Genomic DNA, 19,409 nt, shown 5'->3' on the forward strand with positions numbered 1-19,409 from the left:
TGCTTTCATTGTAAGTGTCCCAATGCCTTGCTGATGCAGGCAGCAGAAAGATGGTGAAATGACATCTCAGCATCAGCATTACTGAGAGATATCTAAATGGCATTTTTATGAAACCTCGTGAGGCTTACGGTTAGGTCCCCCCTCTCCCCATGTTTATATTGCTTGCTTCCTACAATGCATTTTCCAACACTTTCACTCATATCACAAGTTTTCAAAAAATGCTACTAATTTCAAATTTTCTATCAGCTCCAGCATGTTCCAGGCTTTTGTACCCAAAGAACTCAATACATTTCAAACTAGCAGAGGAGTTCACAGCTCATGAGTTACTATACCCCAATACTGATACTGAAAAGGGGTTTTTGTAGCCCAGCATACTCCAAGTTCTGTGTTTGAAATAAAACGCAGTCTTTCATTGATGTGTGAGCATTATACACAAGGCTACATGTACTGCAAGTATTTTCAGAGAAGACTCACTTAAAACAGAATTGACCATGACATGTAAAGATACCATTAATAAGTACTACATTTTGCACACAGGGAAATAGTATGGAGTTTTGTGATATCAATGAACACCTCTGTATTAAATGAGGTATTTCCCAGACAGCTTCTCAGTAAAAGCAGCCTGCACACTGGACCACCTATTATAACGTTAAGTGTTCATTTGAGTCTATTCAAGAACCAGACCATGTAAAATTTTTTGAGACTTCAAGAATGCAGAGCTAACATGCTCCCAAATGAGAGATGAAAAAGACAGGGATGTCCTTTGCAGTGGCAATAGCAGAAGAACTAAATAGATTTTTTGCATAAAGCTAATAGTGGAGGAAAAGATGTTTTCACACCAGTGTCCTTATTTACAGAGGAATGTCCTAGAAGCGCCTCCAGCTGAAGTGTTGGTAGGAAAGCTTTTAGAATATATTAATAAATGAGCAATAACAAATTACAAGGACAGAGCAATATTCACTCAGGATTTCTAGAGAACACTGTTCAGATCAGAAATTGATGAACTACTAAGAGTAGTGTGTGATCAGTCTTGGTATCAGAGGAATGAAAGATGCCAAACATAGTACCATCTGGCTATGTAATTCTCAGGAGGACCCAGTTTTGGCTTTCATTCAGCACAAACTGATAGAGGAAAAAAACCCACCCAGCTACAAATAACAGAAGAAATAGAATTAAAAAAAGGTTACATCTTGGAGAACTATAAAATGAGGAAAGATATAGAGAAGATGAGTTGAAAATAACCCTCTGCTTCTCCTAATATCAAAATTAAGGTATAAAATAACATTTCAGCTGATGCAAAATAATAAAAATTAATTTGTTTTATACAATAATACCTAGTATCTGTTTTCAAGTTAGCTCTTATTACAGTAAAAAGTAATAGCAAGTAAACTGTCAAAATGTTTGTCCCTGAAGAATTTCTGAAAATCAATTTTGTCTGAAATTTATTAAAGTTCAGAAAGAAAAAAAAAAAAAAAAACAACCAAAAAAAAGGCAAGCCTTAGTTCCCACTGCTGTGAAAAATAAATGCAGTTTACCCGTTAAAGTGCCTCCTCCCACTGTCCCCATTTCCCACCTCCTTCCATGACCAAAGCATCCCTCACAGCTCCAAGCCTGCCAAGTATTGATATTTGTCTTTGGGTACTCCACAAAGCCAAATCTTTACAAGCTGCAAGGCAATGAAGACAGAGAGGTGTAACACACATAATTGCTGTGCTTTGATCTAGGAGAAGACAGATGGCTTAAGTCGCACCTCACTCACCCCACTCTGGTATCACTATCATCAGCATGCTCTCTTCTTGGCATTCACCAGCCTTTGGTGAATTCAGATTTCCTCTGAGAAGGCCTGCTTATTACAGAGAATGGCTTGTATCATGGGTATTCTTGACTCTGTCAGTCTGATTTACTTGTGAAACCAGACAAGAATAACAAAACTGTTTGTGAAAAAGTTGAATGCCATATTGTTTGCAATGGCTTTCAGGACATGGGCTGGAAGCACACTACTGGATGATTTGTGCTTGACATCTACTTGGTATTAAAGCTAAAATATTATATAAAAAAAAACTTGCGCAGAACTGGATAAGCAAGAAGGCATCTGCAGAAATAAACACCTGAACAACGGTAAACACAGAACGAGGTCTTTCTTATCCATTTAACATCTATCCCAAACTACGGTCTTATTCCAAGTAATACTGATGGAATGACATGACTTGCCTCACCATTATAGTTTCTTTGTGCTCCAGAGTCATTACCTTTTCCTTATCTAAATCAGTTCAAAATTAGCTCCTCACTCATGCTGGCTTATTCCTCCAGCCACGTCAGCAGTGTCTCATGACAGAGCTTCTCCACTTCTGTACTCTGACAACACTGTTACCTCCCCACCAGAGTGGGCACAGGCCTTCTGAAGGTCTCTCCCCCAGGCTCTGGTTTGCAGCAACCTGTGGTCCCAACACCTCTTTCACAACACATGTCACAGTGCTCCATAAAGGAAATTAATAGGAGTAGCTTGAAAAACCCAAGCTCAGTGCACTACTCTGTGCTTGAGAATTGTCTGGACCAATTTGTGAAAGAGACGCTTCAGTTGAAATAGATGTTACAAGGCTCAACTGCAGAGTTTTCTGAGAAAATTGTATTAATTATGCTGTGTCATCTGGGTGGCCAGAGCGTCCCTTGTAGATTTAATGTATATTCAACCATCAATTTGCATGCTGTACATATTGCATAAGCTATCTTAAATGGGTAACAAGTTTGATTTGGTAATTAATACATGCAGGCATACTTGCACATGTACTTACATGCATATGTTTCCCAGACTCACATGTACAAAGTTATTAATAATAAATAAAGATGACAAAGTTCACTTTTTCAGAAAAAGGAGCACTTCAGAGTTCTAGATTTCGTAAACTATTGTTAATATCTGTGAGGAATTATAAGGATTAGCAGAAAACAGTTGCTGAAGCCTTTAGTTAAATAATCATTTGTTCTCAGCATCATTAAAAATAAGTCTTCACCTGCTACTCATTTTCTTTTTGGTTACGAAAGCTAGCGTTTGTTTGCATAAGGATGGAAAAGAAGCTGTTAGATGTTGTTTACACAGAAAAGAATAAGATACCATCAGTAGGAAGCATATTTAATACTATTGTGAAATAGTTTCTTTTGAGCGCAGGCTTACCACCTAATTCAGAAGCACGCTGATACAGGCAGCTGGTGGCTTCTTGTTTGGAGTAGCACTACTATTCCAAAATATTTTAAAATCATGGATTTTTTTATTCCTGAAGCTTCAAAGAACACACTTTCAAGCTTACCTCTGCAGCTTTTAGGAACTCACTTTTTTTTTCTTAGTAAAAAATGAAGGTCAAAATAAACCTGTGACTTTGAGCGCTGGGACTTTAAGGTCAAAAGATGAGGAGATGAGCAGGAAGACAGAATGAGGCAGAAATGCCAGGAAGCTCCAACAGCAGCCCAAGAGAATACTGTGTAAGTGAACCCCACAACTCTCATTTTTCTGTTGTGCAAGTCACTTGAACTTCTCCTAATTATAGGTTCACCACGCTTCATTTTGAGCAGAGGTCAGCACTAAAGTGCTGCATTTCAGTGAAAGAGCGAGAGGTGCCAATTTTCTACCAATGTAAAATGATACTGCTTCCTTGGCCCAAACTGTTCCTCTGCAATTCTCCAGCTTTTGCAGAGGAAACATGCTGACTCCTGCACTCCTGTAAGCGTATATCCCCTTCTTGCACACAGCCACAACTCATGGCCCTGCAGAGCAGAGGCAGCCGTTAAAATGGAGAGAGCACTCTGGCTTCACTAATCCCTCTTTCCTTTGCAAAAAGAGAGGTTTTCAAGCTATTTTCTTCCTGCACATGCTGACTGTGCGAGGTGACGTGCTGCGGCTGTATCTCGTGGGCGCTGTCCTCTGTCACAGGGACCAGCAGCTCCTGGGTTCTCACAGATTCTGCTGGCTAGAGACTTAAGTAAACAACATCACTACTTTGTGTGTGTGAGTGTGTGTGTGTTCACAGTTGCTTAATTTGTCCATTGGTCTATTTGAAGTCAACGGGGATTTCCCTGATTCTGTGGGAGTTCAATGATATATGAGGCAAAAATGTAAAAATAAAAATGCCCCAGACTCTGCCCTTCTCACCTGACAAACTTGCATGTGTTTGCATACATATACTTACTTTTTGTGAATAAAAGTTGCTGCCTGGAGAAGCCTAAGTCTTTAAATTCTGTTTAGGTTTGCAATATGGTTTGGTTCAATTTTAATCTAATATGTTTCCTATTTCCAGCAGGAATTTCACAAAGTAGGAGAGAACATGGTCCAGTAAACTGTATCTGTTTTTCATTGTGGCAATTGCCAAAATAACTTAATGTATTAAGTGGATTTTGTGATTTCACAAAGTCACCAAATTTGCATCATACAGTTTTGGTAATATTGATTCTGTTATGTGACATTTTTTATCCATGGAATATGCTTCTGGACTTTATGTAATATAAATCGTAATTCCTCCAATAACCTCCAATTTAACTCCCTGAATCATGTAGTGGTAGGAATTCCCTTCATTAACCTTAATATTGTTAAAGAACAACAACTCAGACATATTAAATAGATCAATGTATAACAATAACTCAGAAGGGGTTCTTCTTTCACAAATGACAGAAGCTTCCGAACCTTTTTATTTTACTTGTTAGAACTGAATATAACCTTTTCCTTCCCTGGAGTGGCCTCTTCACAGTCGTGGTTCCTGACCTACTTTTTAGCTTTTTCCCTAAAGAAAATAAAATACCCTTCTGAATTTTGAGAGTGGTGAAAAAACCAATGTCGATAATGTTTAATAAATAACCTTTGTTAAAACAGTCTAAATCTATGTAGAGTAAGCCCCAACAGCCTTCTCACATCCCACAGCTGATTTGCATATTGGGTCACGAAACATGTTTTAGGGTATTTGACTGCAGACCTCACTGAAATACTCATAATACTGTGTTCCAAGTAACATTCAGTATAAATTGTCATTAGACAAAGCCTCCTTGTTGTGAGCACCAAAACCACCCCTGAATTTGTATTTTTAAAAAGTCAAATCTTAAATATATTCTCTACTTGAAACCAGCTTGTAGTAGCCTTACTTATATTAAACACAAATTTCCCTTGTAAGAGTTCTGCAGCCTTGAATGTAACCACACACATGCTGCTTAATTGAGAGAGGACATCAGAAACTGACCTGGAACAGCTAACTCTGCAGTCTCTAAGGGAAAAGAGATCTAGAAAGTAGGAAGAATATATTCTGACGTGGTATGAAAAGGATATGTGTTACAAAAATGGTTTTTAAATGTCTGAGCTGCTCATTGGTGGCAAATCCTTTTATTGTGTGTGTGTTGTAGAAATTATCTCAACCAAACCAATAAGAGTTTCAGAGATTATCAATACAATGAAAGGCAATTGATAATCCACTTATCCCATATGAAGTTTATCTGTTGTCTGTGTTGTTTCCAACACAGCAATTGCTTCTGTAAGTCAAGGCCTTACAGGAACATTTTTAATTTCTTTGAGGTAGAAAAATTATAAATGCCACACTTTATAGAAGTCTAAAATGCTCTAATATTTTATAGGAAATGGTTGAATTTAATGGAAATTGAGCTAAGCAAACACTTTAAAAAAAAAAAAATTCTTTCTCATAACCTTTGGTGCCACAACAAAATGGGACCAAGAGCAAGTGCTGGAAATTTCTACTTACAAAACAAGCATCTCTAAGTCCAAAGCTTTCACAGATTTTTGGACATTACATCTGGTTCAGTGCTAGACAGCAGACTAACAGGCAATTTTGTGGTGGAGCTTCCCACTGAAGAGGATAAATGCAACATATTTGAAGGTGATGACTTATTTTTGTTAAAGGCATTCGCCATCAATGCTCAAAGGCCAATGACGTCAGAAGTCCTGGTAGAAATGGAGAAGTGAGAAAGAGAGAGGAGGTAAATATTTCCCTCTCCATGCAAATTCACTAGCAATTTTAAACAAATTTATTCCAGCTGTCACCCTATTATTATTCTTTATTTGTTCAGCAACAAGATTCTAGCAGATGCATTTACTAAACAGTAATACTTGCTGCAAAGCTGTTTTTATTTTAACTACCCAGGAAATTTTCTTCCCAACTCCATCCTATTCAATAAGGATCATGCAGGAAGCTTCTCCAGCAGAAGTCTCCACTGGAAATGGCTACGTCAGGAAGAACCTCTGCAGAGGTTCCTGCTGTTCAGATGCCCCACTTCAGAGATGGAAAATAAGTAAGTCTTTCATAAACTTGAGTTTAAGAAAGCTGTATTACCTGTGAGTAGCAAACCCACAATCGCATTAGGTGAAATATTTCATACAGTTTAGGCAAAAGCTTAATGTCATGCCAGAGTAAATGTCTGTGCAGTGAAAGACCACACATCACAGGCACATTCTTTTAGTAGCATTTGAAAGCTGAGAAATTTTATTGCTGTTGCATGTCAAATATTGCTCACAAAGAAACAGGGTTTCCTTAATACTCTAAGTCCCATTTTAAAAACCTCAGAAGGAGAGATAAAAGCTTATGCGTTTTGGAAAGGTCTAAAGACTACCAGAAATAACTTCCATATTGAATAATATTTCAGGATTAATCCTTGATGTCATAGGACCTATCATGTCTAGAAACAGAAACCTCCTTCTTTGGACAGAGGAAAACTTAGTCTTTGCAGCTTTCTAACAGCATGAAGCAGCTGCCCCTAATACTGATGAGTTATCAGACCTTAATCCTTTTACTAATCCGGAAAAATTGCCAGAATACCATCACTTTCAACACAAAACCAAGTGAAACTTGGCAACTTCAATGAATGTCACTTTGGAGAATTTAAATAAACTCAGGTCCAGAATTCAAAACAAAACTCAAGGAATGTGAAGCTGTGCAAATCAAACCACCCAACCAAAACCATTCCCATGAGTCGCTAAGAAACAAAGCTCTGTTAATGCAGGGACCTTGCTCAACATCAGTGACTAGCTGCCTGTCTGGAAAATCCCAGGTGGTAATGAGAGAAGCTACAGTTTGCATCACACGTATTGGCTCTATTTTATCTTTCCTTTACGCTCTAAGTATAATGCTAAAAGCCCACCAGGGATCTGAACTTGCTAGAAAAACGACATATATTTCTTCTTTACAAAGTACACTCAACAATAGGGTGAGAGAAGTCTCTTCCCATTAATTGATTTGGGCTCCTTTGTCCATATCAGCCCTATCCTCTTCAGTGTTTGGCAGTTTAGTGGACTGGTACAAGTACCAGAGATATCAAGGCCTACACCTTTGCTGGGGGCTGATATGCCCTTACTATTTTATGAGTATATGAGCTCAGCTACACCATTGCCAGAGTCAGAGAGCGGCAGAGCATCAGATAATCCCTGGCAATGGTATCTAACTCTTCATAAATTTGGTTAGTTCCTGAAAATCGAAACATGGCTCTTCTGTTCACTGTATCAACACATTGACTGGTAGGATCCATAAGGCAAGCCACAGTATCTTTTATGCAAATTTAAAAATAAGCATTTTATTTAAAACAAATTGATGCATAAGAAAATGTATTTCCATTTTTTGAAGGATTAATTTTTAATAACTTAATTACAACTTCACAAAAGAAAAAATCATTACTTGTTACACACTGCAAGTCCTTCTGTATCAAACATGTGTCCCCAATATTGCCCTCTACATGTATATTAATGATGCCATCAGATGCTTAAAAGACATTCCCTGAATAATACATACAATTTAAATTAACTCCCATTCTTTTCCCAAAGAAAAGTGGAAGCAAACAAGTGGTAAGTCAGTTTCACTCATAATTATTATAATTTCATTATTATTATTTATTATTAATACAAAATTCAAGGATCAGTATGTATTTACAAGCAATTTCAGCAAATCTACTCAGAACCCAGACCTTGCAAGTCACTCAGCATTGTAGAACAAATCAAGGCTCAATGAGAGAAATCTCTGGCAGCTTGACAAGAAGCTAGCTCAGACAACTTAAAAAACCAATGACCACTGAAGTTTTAGAGAATTATCATTCTCTCTTGCTGCTGGTACAAACATCTTTTCAAAACAAATGAGTAGTTATCATGAGCTTCAGCTATCCTCCAGGACAGAGAGGCCAGTGAATGGATCAGGCCATCATGGTCCTGAATTGCAGTAACAGCAGTGTAGCAACTGACCAATGGGTACTTGGACCTCTTGCATTTGAGACTTTCCTCTTTGTTGTTACCCAACTACACTGGGTCTTTTACAGATGATGCAAAAACTTCAGTGATGCTCCAGTCCTACTTGGGAAAAAATATCTTGAGGGGAGCAGCAAGTCTGCAAGAATTGCCCATAGCTATCTAACTGAAGATGCAGAAGTAGTTGCTTTTATATCAATGTATATAAGTAGTTAAGTGTAGTAGGCAGAGAAGGGAGTAGAGAAAAATTGCAAAAGGGAAACAAAAAAAGATACAATCAGAGAATACAACTTTACATTCCTTTAGGGAACAGGATTTGAGGAACTCAGGGGGAGAGAATTTTGTAGAGAATCTTAAGAAAATTGTCATCACTTTCTTCTTCTAACCCACACAGTCCAAATCTGCAAGATTTTCGAGGGGAAGGTCGCATGATTTCATGGGGGAAGTAATGTTCTAGCTTTTAACATAATTTACCTATACAGCATGAGGCTTTGCTTCTGATTTATGGAATCAATACCTGGGAGAAACTGTACTTTGAAGAAGGGTGGGTTGTCAAATTATCCAAAGAGCTTGAAAGCCTGGTTTTATTTGCAAAGAGACAGCTTAGAGTACCTTCAGGGGTGGCTATCTCTCTTATACTTAATGTCAGGACATAAAGGATCCTTGATGGAGCAAGGGATTGGAAAAAAACCTCTCTAAAGTAGTGAACTCCACTCTCTGCTCTCATAGAGAAGCAATTCAGGCAAAACACTGCAAAAAGAACCTCTTGCAGAGGTTCTCCAGCTCATTGCAGGAGATAGAGCCAAGAAAACCTTCAAGGTTTCCCTTGTGACTGGCACATGCCAATTACCAACCTAATGAAGTCACGAATGCTAGTATTTTCTGTAGGGAGCTTACTGCTGTGCCAGGAAACAGCAATCTGAAAAGTAACAACTACACATATTAGACAGTGTAAATAGTCCCTGATACAAAAGTTGGCAATAACCTCACTGAGAGTCCACTGGATTCATTTCAGTTTAATATACTTCATACGTAGTGCCATTTCCATATATTTGGGAGCATGATTTTTAACCCTCGAGCTCAGTCTTGTCCATGCTGATGGCCATGGGAGCTTTAGGACTGAATTCAGTGAAAGAAAAATTGAATACCCAATCATCAAGACATTGAAGTTGACTTCTATTAATTTTGACTTCTATTGCAGTTCAAGTTGGACAGTTACCTTGAGTCTGTAGACACATTAGCAATTTTGGTAGTTTTTTGCATAATACTTCTCCCCTTCCATGCTATATTCTTTGCAAACTGCTTACACAGAGAAACAATGTTCAAATTTCTATCAAACCCTTCTTCTTACCCTTAATCCACAATTTATCTGACTACTATGATTTTTTTTTCTTTTTACTTCCAGTCCATTAACCAGTGAACTGAAGTAGTGACTCAGAAGACAGAGGGTTAAACAGATGTCGAACCTTCCCACAGCATTTAAAACAGAAGCACAGTGTCACACAATTCACTGCTGGAAAGAAAGCACACCTATATCAAGGGCCAAATAGTAGCTTTCTCCATACTATTCAAGTAAGTAGAAAAGACAGGGACTGTAATTACATTTGAACCCTAGCCTCAGTCTAAAGCCCACCACACATTTCCCACTTCAGGAGCAGCAGGCAGAGAGGTATTTTGCCTGATACTGTGCTCAAGAGGACCACCAGGCATTTCTCCTTGAAGAATGCATTCATGCTCCTCTCCAGCAAGAACCATCCACCCTGATTGCTTTTTCCATCAGAGCCCTTGGACGCAATTCACTGCAGTAGCTTCTGGCTGGAAAGTTCTGGCTCTGCAGCAGCAAGCAACAAGGAGCAAAAGAAGATGGAGTGATCTGCATACTGCACAGCATTCACAGTCCAAAAGGAGAGCATGTTGCGAGTGTGAGCTGAATTTCAATAAAAAACTTGGAATCCAAACTAAAAAAAGAAAGGTTAATGACATTTACCTCCTAAAAAGGCCAGCATGCATACGCTAGAGGGGATGTCTGTAAGGAATGACTGATTGGCAGCAACTTTCTGTATTGCTTCTGTTGAATCACCAGCTTTATAATGCAGAGCCCTGCATTATGAGTGACTGCATAGAGGAGAAAAATACATCTTGTAAATCCCACCTTTCTAGGGGAGATCACCCACCAAGCATCCATCTCATATAGATTTTGACAAGTCTAGCCCTAACCACACAAATTAAATCTTGAAGATATGAGGCTTTAATGTCTTGAGATTACTGTTTCCCTTGGTCACTGACTCTGTTCGTCACTGATTATTTTTAGGACACAGAGGTTGCCAGCTTCAAAGGAATGTCCCTAAAGGTCTGCCTTAACAGCCACAGTCAGCCAAATAAAGTATGACAACGGGTAGCGTTACCTGGCTGTATAATTTAACCCTCCTGATGATGTATAGCTTGGCAAAGGCAGAGACTCTTGGCCTTCCAGGTGTACTATAAGGTCAGTCTATTTTCACAGTCTTTTCCCTGAAGATCACAACAGCTATAAACTGGGGCACTGATCCAAACTGAGAGCAACTATCACTTGTCAATGGGTTCAACTGAGCGCTTTTCAGTCTATATTTTTCAAGCGTCTGAAAAATACAGGCATTAAAACCTGCAACTGGCAAACATCATACATCAAATTAAGATCCCAGGGAGACACACAGCAAAAGCACAGCTTGCCCAGTCTGGCACTTATAAACTGCCAACCCTTAAGGGAAGGTGGGGAGAAGAGATCACTTTGATCCTGGGGACAGTGTGCCTCTCATCCACCTAAAGCCTGTTTTCACCTTTGCAGTCCCACATCACCAGATACTACAAAAGCAGGGTACACCTTACTTAACATTGTCCCCCCCTTTGAGAGTCAGAAGTCTGCTTGCAGCTTGTTGGGTAAACTCAAGCTAGCATTAAACTGGAATTAGGCAGCAGCACAATGGTATTGATGTGAGGTTTAGTTACTTGTACTTTCCTGACTACGTTCCTACTGAAATCCATGTTAGCCACTTGAAATCTTGTTCAGGTACACCTACCTGTGATACAGATCCAGCTGCACTGCAGTACAGACAGCTCAGCTGCTAACCAAATTACTACTGGGGATAGTCAGTAATTAGACTATGCATGAGATTACACAAAGGTAACATGAAGGAGGATCCTTTGAAAACCAATGCTGTGCTATCATATGAAGGATGAAAGAAAGAAAAAAAAAGAAAAAGAAAAAAAAAGGCAGCAATCTTCCTGCTCATCCCTCTGGGAACGTAATTCCTTCCTTTCAGCACCGCAAAGCTCAAATATATAGGACACAGTGTGGGACAGAGGGTCAGTGGGTTACACTTATTTATACACTATCTGTATTTGGTTCAAGGACTCTCAGATACAAAACAGAAAGAAAAAAGTTTTTCCCTGATGGAGCTTTCAGCCAGTATAAACTGAAGATAATACTGTACTTTTACAATATGCAGTAGATCACCAAATTAATTTTTACTGGGGTCATAATAAAGGATTTTAGCTCTATCTTTCAGAGGTAAGGAACAGGTGCACTAATCATATGGATTTGTTATCTGAGGTGCCTGATTGCTATTGTGGTTTTGGGGGTTGTGGGGCTGGGGAGTGTTTGTTGTTACACTCAGTTACGTATTGGTCTTTAGTTCAAGACTAATTATATTGTTGCTGTATCTGAAAACAATACATATTAAGGGAAAATGTGCTTTCACATAAGCCAAAGTAAAGCAATTTGCAAAGTTAACAAAGCAAGCCTGTTCTAGCCCATACTCCATATTTTAATAGTATTGTCTATGCTTTTTATAATTTTTTTAAATTATTTTTGTTCTGTTTAAACATCTCTGTACTTCTGCTCTCTCCTCATGTGTATGAATGGTTTCTAGGTGTAGGCTGTAGAAAAGCTGCTGCAGCTACACCACATATCTTACTGTTTCCAGGTCAGCTTTCAGCCCGTGGGTGTTGCCAAGGCACTGTGCGTGTTTGCTCTGAACTTTTGGGCTCATCCTTGCATTCTGCCAGGGTCAGTTACAAGGTTTGCTGTTACAACACTGGATCTAGCGACCTGGGCACTTCACTGCATCCCTGGTGACCTAGAGAAAAAAAAAAGACAAACTCCTGACGAGAAATGAAAAAAAAACCAAACAAAACCCAAAAAACCCACGAGAAAAGCAGCTCAAGTTTGATGTTTAGGAGAAGCAATTAATCTACATGCACAGGAAACAACAACAAATCTTACTACAGTCAGGACTGCTGGAATACATATAGTTAGCATATGGACAAAAATCAACAAAAAATCTTATATCCCCTCTTTAAAATCCTCCTCTATTCAAAACTCTTTCAGTGCACCTTGTTAAAAAAACTTTCTCACATACTCTCCAATTATATGGAAATGAGGTTCTTCCTCTTTTGCCCAGAATTTTAAAGTAGAGAACCATAACATTTTCTTTTCATTTTTTTATTTTTCCTCTCCTCAGTCATTGCCTGAAAATGGCAGAATTCAAGCCATATATATCTAATACCTGGGGGAAAAGTAGCAAAACAAATCTAAGAATATGTACATCCAAAGGTGTCCCTGTTTTTGCCAGGAGCCTTGGAAGGTAAGGACAATTATACCTGTAAGCCAAACCAGACATAAAAGCTAAAAGCCACTTGTGGAAAAGGCTATAATTTCTTTAAAAATAAAACAAAATTAATACAAACGGAGACTGTGATTATATTGTTTAGCTCCTTTCATAAGAAATAAACCTCAAAACACTCTACACTTTTAAATTAAACTTCATAAAAGCCTTTCATGTAGCACTTTTGCAAAAAAGCTGGAACTAGCACAAATTATATAGTATATATTGTGCTCTGATCCACACTCTTAAACTATACTGGCCTATACTCAGTGAGAAATAGGGTTAGGATTATGCACCTGTCCTTTTAAGGACTTTTAGACTAATGTAAAGTTTTTCACACAAACACATGAGATACTTCCCCTCAGTTTCACTCAAAAGAAAACATTGGACTGCAACTGTATAATCCGTGTAACAGATGTTTCACACTGGGAGAGCAGTTCCTTGGAGGCAGATCTGTAAAAGGACAGGGGTCAGATGGCAAGTTTAGGAGCTATACGCTCAATTCATGCCTCTCTAGTAAATCAGGCCTTTTAATTGTTTGCAGTCTGGAGCAGAATTTCATGGATATACCTGTTTTTACAGCGTTCACTCCTGGGCTCAAGCTCCTTTACTGAAAGGGATGGAAATCCAGACCCTGAAGGGCAAGTCTTTGGACTTGATCAAGTAGCCGTTAAAGGTTCATATTACTAGCCCAAATACTGAATTTTGTCATCTTAAATGTACGTTAGAGTATCGCAGTCTCTACTATGCTAGTTATCATTATCATCTCATTCACTGACAGAAAATTGACAAGTGCCTTCAATCAATGATGAATTTTCATCATCCAATAGTTTTACTTTAAAAACAAGTATCAGTTAATATCTGCAAAACTATACCATTATTTTATCTCATAAATGTCTTTAAAATCCTCCTAAAGTGTAACACCAGTTCACATATATGTACTTTTTTTTTTTTTTTACAAACCTATGCCCTCTTATTGTTTCCTTGTTTTCCATCTGTATCTGTCCGCTGCCTCCTATCTTAGCTGCTTTGAGGTAGAGACCACCTCTCTATTCAATATTTGAGCAGACTCCTGCAAAATCTGCTTGGCCGTGATTAGAGCTCTTAAAGATAGAGCAATATCAGCAGTAAATAAACACAGCATTGATTCCTTTCACTAAACTGAACAATGTGTTCTTAAAATCGCAGGTCATCTGATTTTGCTGATTCACTAGAGGTAATCTAGCCAGCAAGATTCAAATGAACATTTTTCTGACTCTTACACTATTGTTCTATACATCACCTTCAGTATTCTTTCATATACAAGCTCTTTAGTAGAGGTAGGTTTACTTCAGCTCTTACGCATATTTATAATAGTCCTCTAATCATCATTGTAAGCAACACACGGAGGCTGACAGACTCTATTGCCAGAGCAATCCCAGTAAAATCAGTGGGATGTGCACCTGATTTAGGACTTTTCCAAACACTGAGTACTTGCTGACTCCGTTCATGCCATATATTGTAAATGTTTATTGCCTCATTACTTAGAGCTGTCATAAAATAGCTCAGTTCCTCCATTTAAAAAAAAAAATGAAATAAAATGTATCTTCAGAAACCATGAGATTGCCTTTAAATCATGTGGTATCTTTAACATAAAAGAAAAAGTTTATACATCTTTTCCTCTTACTTTATGTTATTTTGATATTTATTATATGATTTTATGGCTAGAAACTCACTAACTATTTTTCATTTAAAGGCGAGGGTCTCATGTAAATACGTGAGTTGGGGATTTAAAAAAAACCTGACTATCACAGGACTTATCCAGAAGAAGAAAAGCTTTACTTACACACAGAAAATTAACACACGCCTTTTTAATGGCATGACTGCATTTCAGTGTTTTTTCAAGTGGTGACTCAGGTTTTGCTTTTGTTTATCTATCCACAATTCCCTTCTAGCTAGCTTATTTTATTTTTTTTAATGGAATATGTTAATGAAGTACCATATTTTGTTCGACAAACCTTGATTCTCCCCTCTCTCTTCCTCTCTCTCCCACAGTTAAAAAACAACCATATCCCCAGAGCATCACTATCTATTGAAATTGAAAGTCTTTAGGGTATTTTGGAAGCAGGAGACTGCGAAGTTTGAATGAGGTACTCCACTGGCAAGCTTTCAAACTTATTTGCAGATCAGGACCTCTTTTGTAAATGTCTCCCCAGGAGGAAGGCAGTTAGACACCTGCCAGTAGCCTGCAGTGGCACCATCCCACTGTGATGTTAATGAGATGAATGAGAGCACTACTGAGAGCTGCAATAATTACAGGGTTAAGAGCTTGTCTTTTCCTGGCCCTCCTCTCTGGGCTGCCTGTTCTATAAAGCAGGGTCTTTTGTAACACTAATTACAAATGTTAATTAAACATTTCTTTGGAATTTTGCCCTCCATTAATAGGTCAGATAAACAGGGAATAGCAATGACAGGCACAAGTCATTATCAGCCACATGAGAATAATACCATTTATTTGCTCCCTCCCTTTGGTCCCTCCAAAGGCATAATTTCTGGTTTTGTTTTGATTTAGTAAACAGACACTAAAACCACTGAAGTATAGCTTTTCTGCACAGAAATGAAATAAAAATAATTCCTACAATAATGGAGTTAAACCTAGTACTAAGGCCTCTTCCGCTACAACTCATTCTGGTCCATATTGGCTTGACCCCAAATTTTAAGAATACTCGTGAATCTATCTCTAAGGTTACATGAAACCCCTTCCAAACACAGATTTAAGGATATGTTCATGACAGCTGTTGATGATAGCACAAAATCTAGCTTGACGGCTTGGGTCTGGCATGAGCAGCACATGGCATTTTAAATCATTGCACTAATCCCATTTCTAACCCAGTCCATAGAATTACAGGAGTGACCCCTGCTCAGATCTGAATTGAGCACAAGTGCTTGGCAGACATCACCTCAAAAAGCTCCACCCCTTGCCTGACAGCCTGCCACAGCTGGATGCTCCCATCCAGGCTCACATGGAGCAGTAATTTAATACATCGCGAATACTATCTCTCTCAGCGAAATAACTTCTGCTGGGCCAGCCTCATCTTACCTTTCCTTATAGTCCACATTGCTAAGGCACAGGAGAGGACCAGACTAATTCTGAATTCCTCCTTTTGATATTTTTCTCAAATGTGTACATTGGTTTTAAAAAAAGCCTTTGATGGCACCAAAAGAAAACAATTCCTTTTGGATGAAATTAAGCCAGAAGATGCACTTCAAGAGCCTAACTAATGCACTCCAACAAAGATATGAAGGAGCGTTCCTGCAAATGCTGTTGGGGTGGGCACAGGGTTTTACTCTGTGGATTAATTTCTACCAGGCCATGTCACTTGTGAAAGCAGACACAGCCCTTCTCTAATTTAATCCTATTTTTGTTACCCTAAAATAAGAGTTGTCCATTTTTTCGCTTTGTCAGATAACCCAAAGTCAAGCTCTTTTCCTGTTTTGACAGAGAACAGGGATTGGCACAAAACTGAGGAATCCATTATTTTCCCATAGAGCTTCATTGCTTTGACAGCAGCACACCATGTGAGAAATATTGGCAAGACAAAACCTGTAATATGGCATGAGTCAACATCAGAAACTTCTGAAGACTTATGACTTAAAGGTAACTTTATTTGTACTACCAGTAACTGTGACATGGTTGCCTGTGACCACTGGACTTCATTCTTACTCACACCTTCCTCCATGCAATGGACTTGGAAAACAGTCTGGCTTATGAATCACCTAAATACCTCAAGACTTGCCCCATGACAGCCCAGGATGGACGTATACACAAAAACTGACCCAGGATGATTTACAGATTCATAGACTCTTTCCTCAGACAGAGCGTTTTAAATAAGTTATTTACCATCCCAGCTCTGACAGCTTTTATTTCACAAAGCATACCCCGGGCAGAGCCCTGATTACTCCCACCATTTCCAAAATGCCCCAACATGCACCATGAGCCTAACTCTCTCCTCAGCAGCCTTCTACACCCACTTCTAATGCGAAAAGACAAAATGAAGAAAGTCCGTAACTTGCTAAGCCCACACTACTTAAAACAGCTGTTCTGCACTGCCACATCCTCTGTGAAAACAATCTCATGAGGCAAATAACTGTTTCCTACTACAGCTGCTAATCCAAGTGTACATTGTCAGCTCCAGTGGTAGAAATGCCAGGAACCTACCCAGTCTAACACTGGAAACATGGCCATGATCATTAAGAAACTGCTCAGAGCTCTTTTACTCTGCTGAAGTTCACAAAAACTAGCAAAATATCTTTTACATCTCTGATGATTCATTTATCCCTGCTTATACCCATCATTTCAGCTATGTTTGCAATTATTCTACAATGATTATAAGGATACTAAAACAAGATTGCAGTTAGGGAACAATATGGAATTTAAACAAAAAAGTCACAAACAAGATCCTATGCAACACTGTTGCACATAAGAGACCATTTTGATTATCCAGTCTGATTTCTTAACACAGGCCATAGATTTTTAGTACAGAAATCTGTACATCATCCCATAACTTCTGAATTAGAGTGCATCATTTTCAAAAGACATTCATTCTTGATTTACAAACTTCAACTGATATCTATAATTCAAAGTATCCTTTAATAAGTTGTTATAATGATTAAATATCTCAATGATTAAAACTTGTCTTTTTAAAATCTGAATTTATCTGTTTTCAGCTTCTGGTTACTTGATCTTGTTATACCTTTTTCTCCTAAGATTAAAGAGCTATGGTTTTCTCCACGTAGGTGTTTTCAGATCATGACCCAGTCACCTCTTAACCTTATCTTTGATAAGCTGAGCAGATTGATTTTCCTAAAATACCATACTGGAAGAGCATGGTTTTCTTCAGAAAAGAGAAGCAAGATAATCAGTATGTTTAAGTAGAAGGTGCTCCAATGACTTCAGTAGGACTGTACCATGTTACACCAGCTGAGGCTTTAGTTCCAAAAGCACTAGAATGCAAATCATCTTGGTCCAAGCATAAACCTGAATTAATAGGGAAGGACAACAGTTACAAAGGAAAAAAAGAAAAAAACCCAAGAAGATATTTGTTGCTATTGTAGTAACTAGTCTTCTGAAGTACATATTATAAAGACTATAGGAGACATACTAATTGCCCTATATAATATAGCAGTTCCCATCTTTCTGCAGGAAACAATTCAGTCTCTATAAAAAGCTGAATGTTTCAGAAGTAGTTTTACAGACCAGTTATTTAGCTTCATTTCTATTACGTTTTGCAAGACGCCATAATAACTGCGTGCTGAATGTATGGCAATTTCTTCCATTTCACTTTGCAAGACACTGTAGTAACTGTGTGCTAAATGTATAGCAATTTCCTGGGAAATCACTTTTCACTGGACAAGACTTTCACCAGGCCAGGGACTGTACCGGCACATTGCAGCAAAGCAATGTCCATGCCACTATGGCCACTGTATTTACCAGATACAACATCAGCTGCTTTAACCTTACTCATCTGTCTTGTAAATTTGTCCCAGAAGGTTGTGTTATATTCCTACTAACCTTAACCTGAGTCAATGTCATTCTGAGGAGACTTAATTTTTAAAATGAATTAGTTATTACATTGGATTACTGCTTTGAATGCAGCTCTTTGGATCAGGTGTGATTTGTGTAAGGCTTACATCAGTGATTCTGCATGGATCAGGGTGTACTTTTGAAGTGAGCCTCTCACTCCTTCCCTATTTACCTCACTTTGGTTTGCATGGCAGTCTCAGAGCAGATGATCTGGATAATTTGGATTAAATTAAGCCAGAAGACACACTTCAGAGCTGATATGAAGGAACCTCCCCAAAACCACTTGCTGGGTGGCCACAGGGTTTTGCTCTGCAGATTCACATGCTAACATAGACAAAGCCTTTCTCTAATTTAATCCTATTTTGATCACTCTCATCTGTCAAAACGAGCTAAGAGAGAAACACTTTGGAGCCAGTTGTTTATAACTGCTTTCTATGGTTCTCTTTTTCCAGCATGGTTATAAGGTAATTCGAATATATTCAGCCTAGTTTGTTCATGTGCCTTTAGGTGTAAAAGCCCAATGAAGCAGCAATTGCTGTTTAAAGAAGCAAGTACTTCACACCTGTGTTCAGTATTTCGTAGACTATTTTAGTGTGCATACTTACTGTGAATGCATGGTTTATTCTGTCAATGGTCTGTGGTTAACACTCCCTATATGCCTATTGGCATGATAAACAGTAATGACTTCATAATAAAGTTAAAAGTCCAACATAAATGCAGAAATGCAAGGAATTTTAGAGTTAAGACTTGAATTTCATCCCTCACCCTTCCTTGTATTGGAACTTTATGAAACAGTTACCTACTAGTTTCTTTATACACAAGTACAGAAAACAGCATGACAGGAATATAAACAGTGAAAACTGTGTGTGATCTGACAGGTTCCCATATTCCCTCAGAACTGATGTATTTTCTGTCATTTTGCAATTTCCCAAACATTTTTGTTAGCATTTTGTCCTTTATCTTAATGATAACTGTACCATTTCATACTGAG

This window comes from Leptosomus discolor, chromosome 8 (genome assembly GCF_034619465.1).
Source record: "Leptosomus discolor isolate bLepDis1 chromosome 8, bLepDis1.hap2, whole genome shotgun sequence".
NCBI classification, from domain to species: Eukaryota; Metazoa; Chordata; class Aves; order Leptosomiformes; family Leptosomidae; genus Leptosomus; species Leptosomus discolor.